The following is a 13,872-nucleotide window of genomic DNA, read 5'->3' as shown; positions in this document are numbered from 1 at the left end:
AGAGCCGCAGCTGCTGGCCACAGCCACAGCAACACCATACCTGAGCTGCATCTGAGGCTTAGGCCACACCTTGTGGTAACAACGGATCCTTAACCCATTGAGGGAGGCCAATCCCATGGAGACTACTTCAGGTTCTTAACCCACTGAGCCGCAGCGGGAACTCTGGGTAGGCATAATCTTTAAACTCGTGGAAGGCTCAGCATCTCAGGCTTGAAGCAGCACACTGCAACGAAATGGTCATCTCGGAAATCTCTCCCTCCGAAGCAGGAGTTTCTGCTTTTCTAGTTCAGGGCACAGATGGCAGGGCTTCTGGGATAGAGCGTGGCCACAGCCAACATCACGGCCGCAATATGTGCTTGCTTGAAATGTCCTCCGGGCGAGAGTGCACTGAATTCTCCTGGCGAAGGCATGTGCTGGTTTAGAATTAACCCCATTTCACAGATGAGGACTGAGGCCCCGTGGCTATGTGGTGTGGCCACCATCCCACCGCAAGGAAGAGGCTGACAGAGGTCTCGCAGACCCTCTGCCATTTGCCTCCCGAGGCACGTGGCCTGGGGGCCGATCACCTTACAGGGCCCTTTGTGTGTGTTTCCGAGGGTTGTAAAAAGTCCCAAGTGCACATCCAAGCCCTAGACCTTGACCTCTATCTGGTGTCCTGTGGTATGCGGCACTTGGGGTTAACTGAGGGTGCTGAATTCTCGGAGTGCTTAATCATTTAACCATTTTCACCAGCCACCACCCTCTGCAGTTATCTCTCTGTCCCGAGGACGGACTCACTGCTGTGGATGCTCCAGCACTGTGCTAAGCGGGGGTTAGGTGTTCTCCCGAAGGCAGCTGATGAAGTGCAGAAATCACTCACCCATGTGTTCAGAGACTTAGGTTTTAGTGAATGCACAGTGAACAAACATTTATTGAGCACTTCGTCTTTAAGACACAGGAGGCCGGAGCTAGGAACCCAGTGACACGGAGGCAGACACAGAGCCTATGGTGCTGCTGGACAGACCCATGTGGAATCCACCACGGGAGGCTTTCAGGCAGAACCTTTTCAGCAGCATCTTAAAGGAGAAGCTGAACGCACCGGGGAGGCTCCTCTGGGGAAGATGCGGTCTCAGCTGCATCCCGAATTCTGTGACCTTAGACAGATTCTATTTTCAACCTGGTCACACAGAGGAGAAAGAGAAGCTCAAACAGAGAAAGGGCTGGGGTCTCTTGCCTCTGCTTCCTCATCTGAAAATCAGAGATGAAAGGATAGAAGATTCAGGAACCTCAACGTTCTTTGTTGTTCCCTCGTTAATTCCATTAAGTGTATCGTTTAGAGAAACATGTACATAAACACAGGATGGGAACATGTCAGGGTTCCAAGAGGGCAGAGAACCTTCTTAGAAAAACTGTGCTTTCGTGGATGCTCAGCAGGTTCAGACCCCGAAGTTGTCTCCACGCAGATTCGTGTTTGATCCCTGGCCTCACTCAGTGGGTTAAGGTTCTGGCTTTGCTGCAAGGTGCAGCGTAGGTCGCAGATGCAGCTTGAATCCAGTGTTGTTGTGGCTGTGGTGTAGACCTGCAGCTGCAACTCCAGTTCGACCCCATCCTGAGAACTTCCATATGCTGTAGATGCAGCCATAAACAGAAAAAATAAAGAAAGAAATGAATAAACAATTTAGCGAGAAGAGTGGCACCCTTTCGTATTTTTGTGGATCTCTTCGCTATCTGGCTTAATAAGAGACTTGATTCCCACATCTGCTTCTGTCTTCCGCTTGTCATCAGTTATTTTGGTTGAAGAACATTCAGCCTCACGTGGAGAAGTGGCCAGAACAGATCAGAGAAGGACACTTTATGGCTCTTTTATTATTATTATTATTATTATTATTATTGTTATTGCTTTTTAGGGCCACACCCGAGACATATGGAGGTTCCCAGGCTAGGAGTCCAATCGGAGCTGTAGCCGACGGCCTACGCCACAACCACAGCAACGAAGGCTCCTTAACCCACTGAGCGAGGCCAGGGATCGAACCTGCGTCCTCATGGATGCTAGTCAGATTCGTTAACAGCCAAGCCACGACGGGAACTCCATTTATGGCCCTTTTAGATCATTGTGGATATTCTTCATCAATACTCCACCAAAACGCAACTAGGGCTCTTTGCTTTAAGGTCAGCTGCAGTGTGGAATCTGAAATTACACGAAGGAATTTGTCCTTCTCTTTTCCATTACAACATTCTTGACACTGGTCTCTTTTATGCTGTGAAGGGATCATTTAACAATACCTGATTTTCTAACATCAAATATTGATCTCTTGAAAAATCCTGGTTCGCTGATGTGCGCAGATCTTCCAAATGTTGACGCATTTGTTATAAACACTGAACATTCACGTTTGTTAATTTTTCCACCGATCTCCTTAGAAACGTCTTTAAGGGTTGGGAAGCTGGGAAGTTCAGGATGGCAGACACAAGTTTTCCAGAAGTCTAATTTTTTGTTTGAGAGCTCACATTTTTTCATTGGCAACAAACACAGTCCGTTGTTTTCCTGGAAGTGACAGACTCGCCTTATTCATTTTTGAGAAGATGTTGCCAAATACTCCACACTGAATACCGGTTGTTTGTCAGTCATTCTTTCAAACAGAGATGCAGTTCCATGAAAACGGACGTTCAGCCCACAATTCAACCAGTCTCACAAGTGCTTTTCCCGCAGACCGAGGGCTGCAGTCTACGCTGCAGACATGCTGTGTTCCTGTCTTAATTTTTATCCAAGGTGTTCCTACCTAAAACTGCCTTTTTTTTTCCCCACTGCAAATGCGTGGTGACGCCTGGTGCAGTTTGAGGTGTGCGCCTAGATTTGGGCTAAGGTGCAAACAATTTGACCCACGCTTGCAAGTATTGACCCAGTGCAAAAGGCAGATAACATCTTATTATTATTATTTTGTCTTTTTAGGGCCACACCCACGGCATAAGGAGGTTCCCAGGCAAGGGCTCAAATCAGAGCCGTAGCTGTCAGCCTACACCACAGCCACAGCAACGCCAGATCCAAGCTGCATCTTCAGCCTAAGCCGCAGCTTGTGGCAACGCCAGATCCTTTTAACCAGCTGATGGAGGCCAGGGATGGAACCCGCATCCTCAAGGATACTAGTTGGGTTCTTAACCTGCTGAGCCACAATGGGAATGCCAACATCTTATTACTTTGATGAAAATAGTTTTGGCCAGAACACAGAATTCTATGCGAACAGTATTTTAAAAGGAAGGTTAGGATTCCAAGACACTTTCCAAGATGTGAGAGTCTGTCTTAAAAAAGCCTCAGAAACGGACAGTCACATCTTGCTCAGTTTTTCCAGCTACAGGGGATGGAGATGTGGAGAATGTAATTAAATCCACATAATGAGGAGTTCCCGCTGTGGCTCAGAGGGTGAAGCACCCAACATTGTCTCTCTGAGGAGTGAGTTCGATCCCTGGCCTCACTCAGCAGGTTAAGGATCTGGTGTTGCCACACGCAACACTGTGTAGGTCACAGATGCAGCTTGGATTCAGGTGTTGCTGTGGCTGTGGTGCAGGCTGGCAGCTGTAGCTCTGATTTGACCCCTAGCCTGGAACTTTCACATGCTGAGGATGCGGCCATTGGAAAGAAAAAAATGCGCATGACGGGATGTGATGGCGCAACTGCAAATGATGGCTGAGAAGAAAATGTGCACAAATAATGTTGCTTGGAAAAGAGTGGCGAGACTGTTAACGGGGCGTCTTTGGGAGGGGAGGGGTCCGGGATTTATTTTTCTCTTACGTCTTCCTCTGCTTCCTACCAGTGGCGCGCATTACCTTTCACATTCAGAAAGAAGAACCAACAACCTTTCGTTCTTTTTAGAAAGGGAGGAAATCAGTCCATGGATCACGGCCCTGCAGGTCTGACTGTCATAGCGAGAATCACAGAAAAAAAAAAAAAAAAAGTATAATTTGAGTTGCAAAGCTTTGCCCAGTGGCAAAGCTGGGAGAGCAGAGAGGTGAAATCCACCCCCACGGTAGAGGAGTTACGGGGATGAAAGACCTGTTTACACTGGTCATCGTTGGCCAGATGCTGGCCGTGGCTGCTGCAGGTGTTTACTGGTGGCGTTGGTGCCATAAGTGGCCTTCTGTGCTTATTTGCTATCACTCTCAGAGGCAAGAGTTATCTTCCGGGATGACCTGGAAGCTTCTCACATTTTTGGGGTCAAGTCCTGTCGTGAGCTGACGGCTGATGTCCCTCCAAACTCTTACGCTGGAGCCCTGAGCCCCAGTGGGGTGGCACTTGGAGGCGGGCCTTTGGGGGTGATCAGATTTAGATGAGGTCCCGCCCCCCTGGTGGGATGGGGCCCCTGTGAGAATATGGGGAGACACTGAGCTCTCTGTCCATCCACGAGCACGTGCTGCGGCCAGGCCCTCCGAGGCCAGGTGAGAAGGCTGCGGTCTGGAAGCCAGGAAGCGAGTCCCCACCAGGAAGCGAGTCTGCGGCACCTTGATCTTGGACTCGGCAGCCTCCAGAACCGTGGGCATCAGATGCCTGCTGTTGACGCCCCCGGCCTGTGGTCTTGTTAGAGCCGCCTGAGCTGACTAAGACAGGCTCTTCAGACCCTCATCTAAGGAGGTGACAGGAGACTCAAGGGGGCGTGTTTTCTGATTAGCCCGGGGAGCACTGACGCAGAGAGGCGGTGGAGAGGGGCTGGCTCCTGAGAGGGGTGAGAGGCGCAAGCCGAGAGCCGACCCCGGCCCCTTGTCACTCTGCTGCGGGGCTGCAGACGGCTGGTGGCCGAGCCCACGGTCAGCCCTGGTCCTCGCTTCCAGCCTGGGGCCTCGCACTAACCAGCTGTGTGACCCTGAGCTGCAGCGCTTCCTCCTGGGGCCTCGGTGTCCTCATTCACGTGCGGGGAGGTTTGCGTGACCCTGGCGGACTCCAGCTCTGACATCGAGGACCGGGTCCACTGGGGTCTTTCGGGAGGGCCGGAGAAGGCCATTCTGCAGAATTGCTGCTCTGACCATCATGCTGCAGGGAGTCTTTGGGTGCGTGTCGGGAGGACGAGTGAGGAAGGATGGACTCACGTGGGACGCACAGAATGGAGAGAGGAGGAGAAACAGAGTTTAGTGTGGCTTAGAGCTGGGAGGGGAGTGGCAGGATCAGGAGTGACGGCTCAGGAGTGACGGCTCACGGGCTCAGGGTTTGCTTTTTTGCTCTTGTTTTTGTTTTCTGCCAGCATGAGGACGCTCCTGGGCCACGGACTGAACCTGAGCCACGGAAACGACAACACTGGAATCCCTGACCCCCTGAACCAACAGGGAAGTCCTAGAGGGTTGCCTTTTGAGATGGCGAAAAGGTTTGAAAATTGTGGTGATTGGAGTTCCTGTTGGGGCTCAGCAGTTAACGAATCCCTCTAGGAACCATGAGGTTGTGGGTTCGATCCCTGGCCTCGCTCAGTGGGTTAAGGATCTGGCGTTGCTGTGAGCTGTGGTGTAGGTCACAGGCACGGCTTGGATCCTGCGTGGCTGTGGCTGTGGTGTAGGCCAGCGGCTACAGCTGCGATGAGACCCCTAGCCTGGGAACCTCCTCATGCTATGGGAGAGGCCCTAGAAAAGGCGAAACAAAAATAAAATTTTGGGGATCGTTTCACCTGTGTGTGAATATACTAAAAACCACTGAATTGTACATTTTCAAAAGGTGAGTTGTATGGTACATGAGTCGTATCTCTGTAAAGCTATTTTTTTTTCTTTTTTTGCTTTTTAGGGCCGCACCTGAGGCATATGGAGGTTCCCAGGCTAGGGGCTGAATCAGAGCTACAGCTGCCTGCCTACACTGCAGCTCACGGCCATGCTGGATCCTTAACCCATTGACCGAGGCCAGGGATCAAACCCGAAACCTCACGGTTCCTAGTCGGATTCGTTTCTGCTGCGCCACAGTGGGAACACCTCCATAAAGCTGTTTGAAAGGTCTGTTACATTCTCTTCTAATATTTTGACATGAAGGAAATAAAATACTACTAAGAAGGTGAAAATCTCCTCTCTAGGGCATTGCTGGCTCTGTTCCAACGCCTCCCTGGCCGAGGCAGCCTCGAACCGTGACCATGGATTCCGTCCTTCTGTCTGTGGTTTAGGTAACTGTTCTGTATGCCTCTAAGCATCTTTTATTTCCACCACGAGCGCTCTGGGAGACTGAACCGTTAATACCGCCATTCAACGGAAGAGCAAACGGAGGTCCACAAGGTCAAAACTGAGCCGCCCAAAGTCAGAAATCCAAGCTGACTCCGATCGGACACTATTGTCCTAACGTTGTGTTTCCAAGCTGCTTTTTCATTCTCTATTTTTCCAACAAGCTTCTCTGGCAAAACCTCACAAATGATCCCATTAATATGTTTCCGTGAAAAGAACACCATGAATATCATTAACAGTGAATACGTTATACGCAGAACTCGCAAAACAGCTCCGGTATTTTCCAGGAAACATTTGAACAGTCCGAAGGTGATTTGTCTAAATCCTTCTCTAAAAGGTGAGACTTGCTTTTCCGAACAGCTCGAGCAGATGATCTCGTTTCTCAAGCAGAACGTAACTAATTCGCACCTGTTCAGCCTGCAAACGTCACACATTTTCCAGCAAGCCTTGAAAGTGTTAGGGGGGCTTTTATCGGCGAAGGATGGGAAACAGAGGAGCCGAGAGGCTCTCCATTTCACACCCTCCGTCAGGGAGAAAACAGACTGGACGTTTCTGTAAGCCATGAAGAATTTGCCAGAAAAGGGATGAGGAAAACCCAGAAACTCCCCTAGAAGCCCAACAACACAGGCAGCGCCCACCTGCCCCGACCTCTCCCGCCCCTGCACGCCTCTGCTGCTCACCCCAAGAACCAGCCAATGCTCCCTCGGACGACCCGCTGTGCCCACGGGCCCCCAGGACCCGCAAGGCACCAAGGGCAGAGAGAGCGACAGGATGCGGCCCTTGCCTTCAGCGAAATGTTACTGATAGACTGGTGTCAACTTGCTTCTTATTAAAAGTGGGTCCACAGCAGTGAGAAGTAGCAGTTATTAAGGGCCCCTTTATATCCAGGAACAGCGAGGCACAGGTTGACCGAGTGCTTGGCAGATGAGCCAGAGGCCATGGAACCCCAGCTCCACTCGGGAAGGTCCAGGCGAGATCCCCACTGTTAGGGGCTGAATCGTTCCCCCAGAGAGCGACGCGGATGCCCAAATCCATGCGAATGGGGCTGTAGCTGGAAGTAGCATCCTTGCAGATGTAACCAGTTAGGATGGGGCCATACTGGGTCAGGATGGGCCCTCAGTGCACTATGGTATCCTTATAAGAAAGGGGACGTTTGGACAGAGACGCAGGGATGAGACAGCTGTGCAGAAATGAGGCAGAGGTCGAAGGGTTGCGGCCACAGCTAAGGAAGGCCTGGAAGAGGCAGGAAGGATCTCCTGGGATCTCAGAGGGAGCCCGACCCCCGTCAGATTGATCTGGGGTTTCTGCTCTCCAGGACTGGGAGACTGTGTCCTTCTGTTGCTTTAAGCCCCCCAGTCTGTGGGTCTAGCAAAACCACACCCTCACTGTCCCCCAAATCCTGAGGCGCACACCCCCAGGACCCCGCTCCCTCCCTGTGTGAGCACGAGGTCCTGGGCTTGGATCTTTGCTGCTCCCTGTTTCTCCAGGTTGACCCCCCTCAACCCTGAACCATCCTGCCTGCCCGCCCTCGATGACGTGGGGTTCTAGCCTGGCTCCATCCCCCCAGGGGCCCTCAGGGAGCCACCAAGACTCGCTCGTGGACTCAGGAGTGCCCCACGCACAGCTCTGTGGTCCATCTCTGAGAGGCTGTCAGTGACAGGACACAGACCTGAATCCCCTCAGCCTCCTGACTAGTCGTGGGATCTAAATCCAGGATCCAGACGAGTCCCCCCACGGCTGTGACCCTGGTTTGCTACTTCCAGGAACCCTAGAGCCTGGGGGAAGACGCCCGCCTCCTGGAGCCTCAAAACCCCCTGCCTCTGGGCCCAGCCCTGCAGGACGAGCTCCACTTTTCCAGGTCCCCCGCAACCTTTTCTTTCCGAAAACCTGGTTCCAGAGTTTGCCCTGAGACCAAGAGGGTGTGAGGAGCTGGGAAGCCGGGGACTCCCAGCCTCGGGCCCCTCCCAGGCGGGTTCCCGCCCCGGGGTGAGCTCCATCTGGCCCAGGCTTCCTGCGCTGGGCCTGGGTCCTTGCTCACCCCAGTGCTGCATATGCAGCACATGCTGAGAGCTCTGGGGAGGCGGGGGGCAGGGGCGGCTGAGGGTCCCTGCAACCCAGGGCCAGGAGCCTTGTGATGCCTGACAGCCACTCCCCAGGGGACACTCATCCCAGGCTCAGCTCGGCCAGTGCCCTTGAAGACAAGGATGGCCACAGCCATGGCACGAGGCCCTGGGTTCCAAGGTCCCTCTGAGCCCCAACATCATAGGCCCCAGAGCTCAGGTGGCCTCCGGGGCTGGCACGGCTGACCTTGGAGCCAGCGCTGTGCCCGCTTTGCAAAGGAGCCAGAGCCTAGAGCCGACACACGCCCATTCAGCCTCGGATCCTAGGGCTCTTTGTTCCCTGCCCACCAGGAGGCCAGAGAGACTGAAGGCTTAGAAATTTTTTTTTTTTTTCTTTTTACCTTTTCTTGGGCCACTCCCGCAGCATATGGGGGTTCCCAGGCTAGAGGATGAATCGGAGCTGTAGCCGCCAGCCTACACCACACCCACAGCAACTCAGGATCCAAGCTGCGTCTGCAACCTACACCACCGCTCACGGCAATACCGGATCCTTAACCCACTGAGCAAGGCCGGGGATTGAACCTGCAACCTCATGGTTTCTAGTCGGATTCGTTAACCACTGAGCCATGACGGGAACTCCAAAGGCTTAGAAATTTTAAAGATGTTCAACAGAGTGAATTTATGTCTATTGAATCCGGTCACATATTTGACGTCTCTTTTCATTTTCTAGCTTTTCTATTTATTGAAATTTACCGAAGTATCAGTCCATGATGAATGAAAAAATGAAATAAAACTTGTCTTTGACCATAGAGAGTTTGGGAGGCACCGGTCTACATCCCTGGCCCAGAAGGAGCAGATCCCAAGGGCCTGGGGGACCTTGGTGGTGTGGCTGGTGGTTGGGGTGGGGGGCTGGCCCCATCAGGCTCTACTACCTGGTCATAGTGCTGACTGCCTGACATTGAGCCCCTCCGGTGGACAGAAACCCAAAAGCAGATGCCCTGGGGACATGCAGAGACAAACAAGGAAAGCCCCAGAGCTGCCCTGCCTGGCTGCGAGGGGAGCTGGGATGGCGTACTGGCCCCTTGTGGTGCATGTCGGAGACAATGGCAGTGCTGGCGAGGCTGGCTGGCTCGGGTGGCGAGGCTGTGGGGTGGGGTGGGCAGACACGGTGCCGGGGGTCCCCCAGGGCTTGAGCGAGGGGATAAAGGAATACTGGTGTGGGATGGAGGAAGACTGGAGGGATCTGGAGGTGTCAGAGCTGAACACAGCCCTTTGCACCTGCTGCCTGGCATTACCTGACCGCGACCCCTCCCCAGCCTGGAGCGGAGTGACCTTCTGAGTGACAACCTGGGGGCTTGCCGAGTCTGAGGGGCGCGTGGGTCAGGGAACTTAGCTTTGCTCCCACGGGGTCAGGATCTCATTTAACAGCCTTGGTCATTTTCTGTCTCCCCCTAAGGGCCCCTCCCCAGGTCTCCTCATCTGTAAGCCGAAGTCCTAGACCGGGGTCAGCAAACCGTTTCCCGTGGGCGCAATCCAGCCACGCACCTGCTTTTGTAGACACGGTTTTCCTGGAGCACAGCGGGGCCCAGGTGCTTATGCACTGCCCCCAGCTGCCTGCGGAGGCAGTTGTGACCACTGCCAGCAGAGCCATTAACTATTATCAGGCCCCTGCCCCAGAGGAGTCGGTCTCGGTGGAAGCAGCACTGCCTCCTACCGGCAATTTGGAAGCCGTGCTCGTGGTGACTCACTGAAATACTCATTCTATCTTATATAACTTACTTTCCTTTCCGTTCTTGTAGTTCCGCTTTCTCCTACAGTCAAGGCATTTTTTTTTTACCTTGGAGCATAAGAGAATGACAGACTCTACAGACTTCACTGTTAGAGGCACTAGACACTATTTCTCACAACATCGGGGCGACATCATTCGTTACAGGACCCTGGACCCCGCATCAGCATCCCGCGGCCCTTTCAAGGCGCCACCACCAGAGGGCAGTATAAGCCCGCGTGTGCGTGGCCGGAGCCTGGTTGCAGGCATCTCTGATCAGCCAGAGCTGGAGCCCTGGGTTGGCTGGGGGTCCTGAGCTCTCACAGGAGTCACGAACTCATCCAAGCCTGGGTCTGAACGGGTGCAGGAACCATTGCAGTGTGTGAGACGTATTGGGGGGGGGGAGCGGAAGCCCCCCTACCTTTAGTTGGATTCCCCCCAATCCCTCCAGTGTTTTGGGAGATGCCTTGTCCTCAGAGATGCAGAGTCACGGCGCCCGCGCACACTGAAGCCTCCTTGAGGTCTGGCAGTGGAGGAATCTGCCTACTCCACGAAACCGATCCTTTCTGCAGTTTATTTGACATTAGGGTCTTTTGTGTGAGTGTGTGTGTGTGTGTGTGTGTGTGTGTGTGTGTGTGTGTGTGTGTAACTCCTACACCATGAAGTAGACGTTGGTAGATGCTGACTGAGCCTCTTGGGGAATGCTTGGCTCTTTGTTTTGTTTCGAAGTTGGATTCTTGTTCATTTTCCAGCCCTCTTTGCCAGTAATCCAGGGCTGCTTTCCTGGGGGTGGTGGGGGGGAGCATGGGGGTGCTGGGAGGCAGGGTCCTGTCCCCTGCGTCACTGGGAGAAGCAGACCCTGCTTTGCTGGGTGCAGGAGCGGGCTCTGGCGGAGGGCCAGGCTCAGGGTTCTAAGTGCTCTGGGACCACAGCCCTCTTAGCTGTGGGCCCGTTCTCCTGATTTCCGTCTCTGGCCTGGCCGTCCTGCCCTCGCACTCAGCGTGAAGGATGAGGGGCTAGCGTCCGAGCACCTCCCCTGTGGACCAGAGCTCTGGAATGGATGATGGGAGGCGGGGGAGCGTGGTCCCCCTCTCAGCCCCCTCAGCCTGAGAACACAGCCGGTGCCGCAGCCAGGAGGAAGTGCAGACCTTTGCAGGTGGTGACCTTTGGGTCTCACAGTGGGGACAGCCTCGGAGCAGCTAGGTTAAGGTCCCTCTCCACGATGTGGAAGGTCACCTGCCACAACGGCCTCCCACTCCCTGAGTCTTCCTCAACACTCATGGGAGTCACTGTGCACCTGATTTTTGCTGAAATCCTTTTAAAATCCCATGCCTGGGAGTTGCTGTCATGGCTCAGGGGTAGCAAACCCGGCTAGGATCCATGAGGATGCATGTTCGATCCCTAGCTTTCCTTGGTGTTGGGGATTTGGCATTGCCATGAGCTGTTGTATAGGTCACAGATGGGGCTCAGATCCTGTGTTGTTGTGGCTGTGGTGTAGGCCGGTGTACAGCTCTGATGCGACCCCTAGCCTGGGCACTTCCATATGCTGTGGGCGCAGCCTTAAAAAAGACAAAATAAAATAAAATAAACCCCTACGCCTGATACATCCTTGTAGATTCTAAGTGGTGGAAATCCCTCTTCTCCCTCCAACCTCCCCCTGGCCCCAGGGCCATGACAACCTAAGCCACTTAATTCTCCAGTGTGTTCAAGGCTGAAAATATGCCACTTCTTCCCAGAAGCCCTCCAGGGCCTCCTGGGTGCACCCTCAGCCTTTTATCTGCATCTCACCCCCTGTGACAGGCTGGGGTCCCTTCTTGCACAGGATAAGTTGATTTGATTAAGCAGCCATCACTGAAACAGTTCGCTTCCCCTAAAATGGTGTCACCTCCAAACAGGGCACATTCCTCCCAGCAGCACGGGATCGCCAGCTCTCCGAGCATCCTCTCCTGCAGCCCACAGGGTTGTCCTGGGCGTGGGGGGCTCAGGAGGCTGGGCCTGATCCCCCCTTGTCCTTCATGTGGGCTGTGGGGGCCGCCCACTACCTTGCCCCCCAAGGCTCAGGCCTTGCCTGCACCCCACCCCCAACCAGCCCAGCCAAGTCCATGGTGCCTTGTGGACAGAAGGTGACAGGGGCCACCCACCCCCAGCAGGTGGTCAGGGTTTTATAGAACATGCTCAGAATTAACTTGAAAACCATGTGCTCTGAAGTCCTGGCACCCTGGGCACACTCCGTTCTGAGCGTTCACTTTGTCCATCTCAGAGAGCGACATTTAGAAAAATGTTTTTTTTTTTAATTTTTATTTTTTTTAAGGGCCTCTCTCGCAGCATATGGAGGTTCCCGGGCTAGGGGTCTAATCAGAGCTACAGCTGCTGGCCTACACCACAGCCACAGCCACACCAGATCCTAGCCATGTCTGCAACCTGCACCACAGATCACGGCAATGCTGGATCCTTAACCCACTGAGCGAGGCCAGGGATCGAACCCACAACCTCATGGTTCCTAGTCAGGTTCGTTTCTGCTGCGCCACAACAGGAACTCCAAAAAATGCCTTTCTCTGCCGGAGGGATGGCGGCCTCAGCTGGATCCTGACTCTCTGCCCTCCTGGGAAGCACATTCACCACCACGCAGGGCCCTGGGAGTCCCCCGCAAGCTGGCCCTGTGGCCCGTGGCCCGAGGCCTGTGGCCCAAGGCTCTCTCCCCTCTTCCTGCTGCTTTTCTCTAAGAGAGGCTCCTGCCCCAGGGCGCTCCCTGGAGAAACAAGCTCGATGGAAATTCAGATGGAAAAGGTAATTGTTTTATTGGGCTTTAAAGAGCAGAAGAACAACAACCACCCAACAACAAGGGCTTAGGAGTTGTTTTCTAATTTATTTCTATAACGAGTTTTCACTTGGTATTGATTGTCGCAGGCTCTGGGGGGACCTGGGTCCTGGCCCCTCTGGAGGGCTGATGGAGTGGAAGGCCCCGTGTCTTCTGGTTTATAATTAATTTGTTTCTTTTAAGAAAAGCAATCAGGAAGAAGCTCATGAAGGCAGGGATTGTCCCTGGGTGGAACCGTCTCAAAGGCATCGCGGGTCTTTCTGGAAGGGAGCAGAGCAGCTGCTGGTGGGCGAGGGGGAGCTGGGGAACTGAGTCTTGCTAATCCTTCCAGAAGACAGACGCTGTCTGCTCAAAAGAAGGAAGTTTGTTTGTTTCCAGCAAACAATGTCCCTCCCGACCTGGAGTGGGGAGGGTCACCCCGCCCGCTCCCCCTTTTGATGGGATTACAGCTGCTGGGGGAGATTCATTTCATCTAATGGGCTCTGACCCCTGGCCCTTGGCGGGGTCAGTCCAGAAACGTCCCTTGGCCGGAGGGAGAAACTCACATTTCTCCTTGAAAAATTAGCCCTCCCTGACTCCATTAAAATTCTTTCTCAGTAGAAGTTTCCCATAATTTTCCAGCTCCTCTTTTAGGTGTGAACGGTCCACATGTCATGTATTTGAACTAACGCAGGTGGGTTAACTCTACCCGCAAGGAGCCCAGAGGAGCCAGGACTGCTGGGACACAGCAGAGCCTCAGAGTAACTCTGGGGTCTCACTGTGTTTGGGGGGCATTCAGAGGACGTGTACTTAGGGCCTCCGCCTGCAGTGAGCTCCAGAGTCGCCGGGCAGGTCCTGGGAGGGAGGCACCGACTGACTGACCCCCTCAGGGGCTGCGCTGGCCCGTCTCTGGGCTGGTCACCTTCCACGGGCTCCCTTCCTCGGGCCGTCCTTCTCATCCCCAGACCTCTGGGCCGGTGCCACCTCCAGACTCCCCACCCCCACCCCACCCATTGTGCCCTTTGTCACATCCCAGCACTTTATTTTCTGGTTTGTCTGATCTCCACCTCCACGTCCTGCTCTAAAACCTGAGATCC

At 53.8% G+C, this 13,872-nt stretch overlaps 1 protein-coding gene across 1 annotated transcript in view; it reads left to right on the top strand.

Annotated features, from left to right (window-relative positions):
- The window catches only part of CLRN3 (clarin 3), a 29,085-nt gene extending 20,063 nt beyond the window's left edge, over window positions 1–9,022 (top strand). Inside the window, exon 5 of the transcript XR_002338838.2 lies at window positions 5,205–9,022. The gene's annotated coding sequence lies outside the window, so the exon portion shown is untranslated. The remainder of the gene's footprint in view (window positions 1–5,204) is intronic.
- Window positions 9,023–13,872: the final 4,850 nt, after the last annotated feature.

Source organism: Sus scrofa, chromosome 14, assembly GCF_054392235.1.
Source record: "Sus scrofa isolate SSC_HxYL_T2T_F1_AM1 chromosome 14, Sscrofa_HxYL_maternal_Yorkshire_Landrace_v2.0, whole genome shotgun sequence".
Classification (NCBI taxonomy): domain Eukaryota; kingdom Metazoa; phylum Chordata; class Mammalia; order Artiodactyla; family Suidae; genus Sus; species Sus scrofa.
Note: the sequence above shows the minus strand (reverse complement) of the source record. Positions and strands in the feature narration are given on the sequence as shown.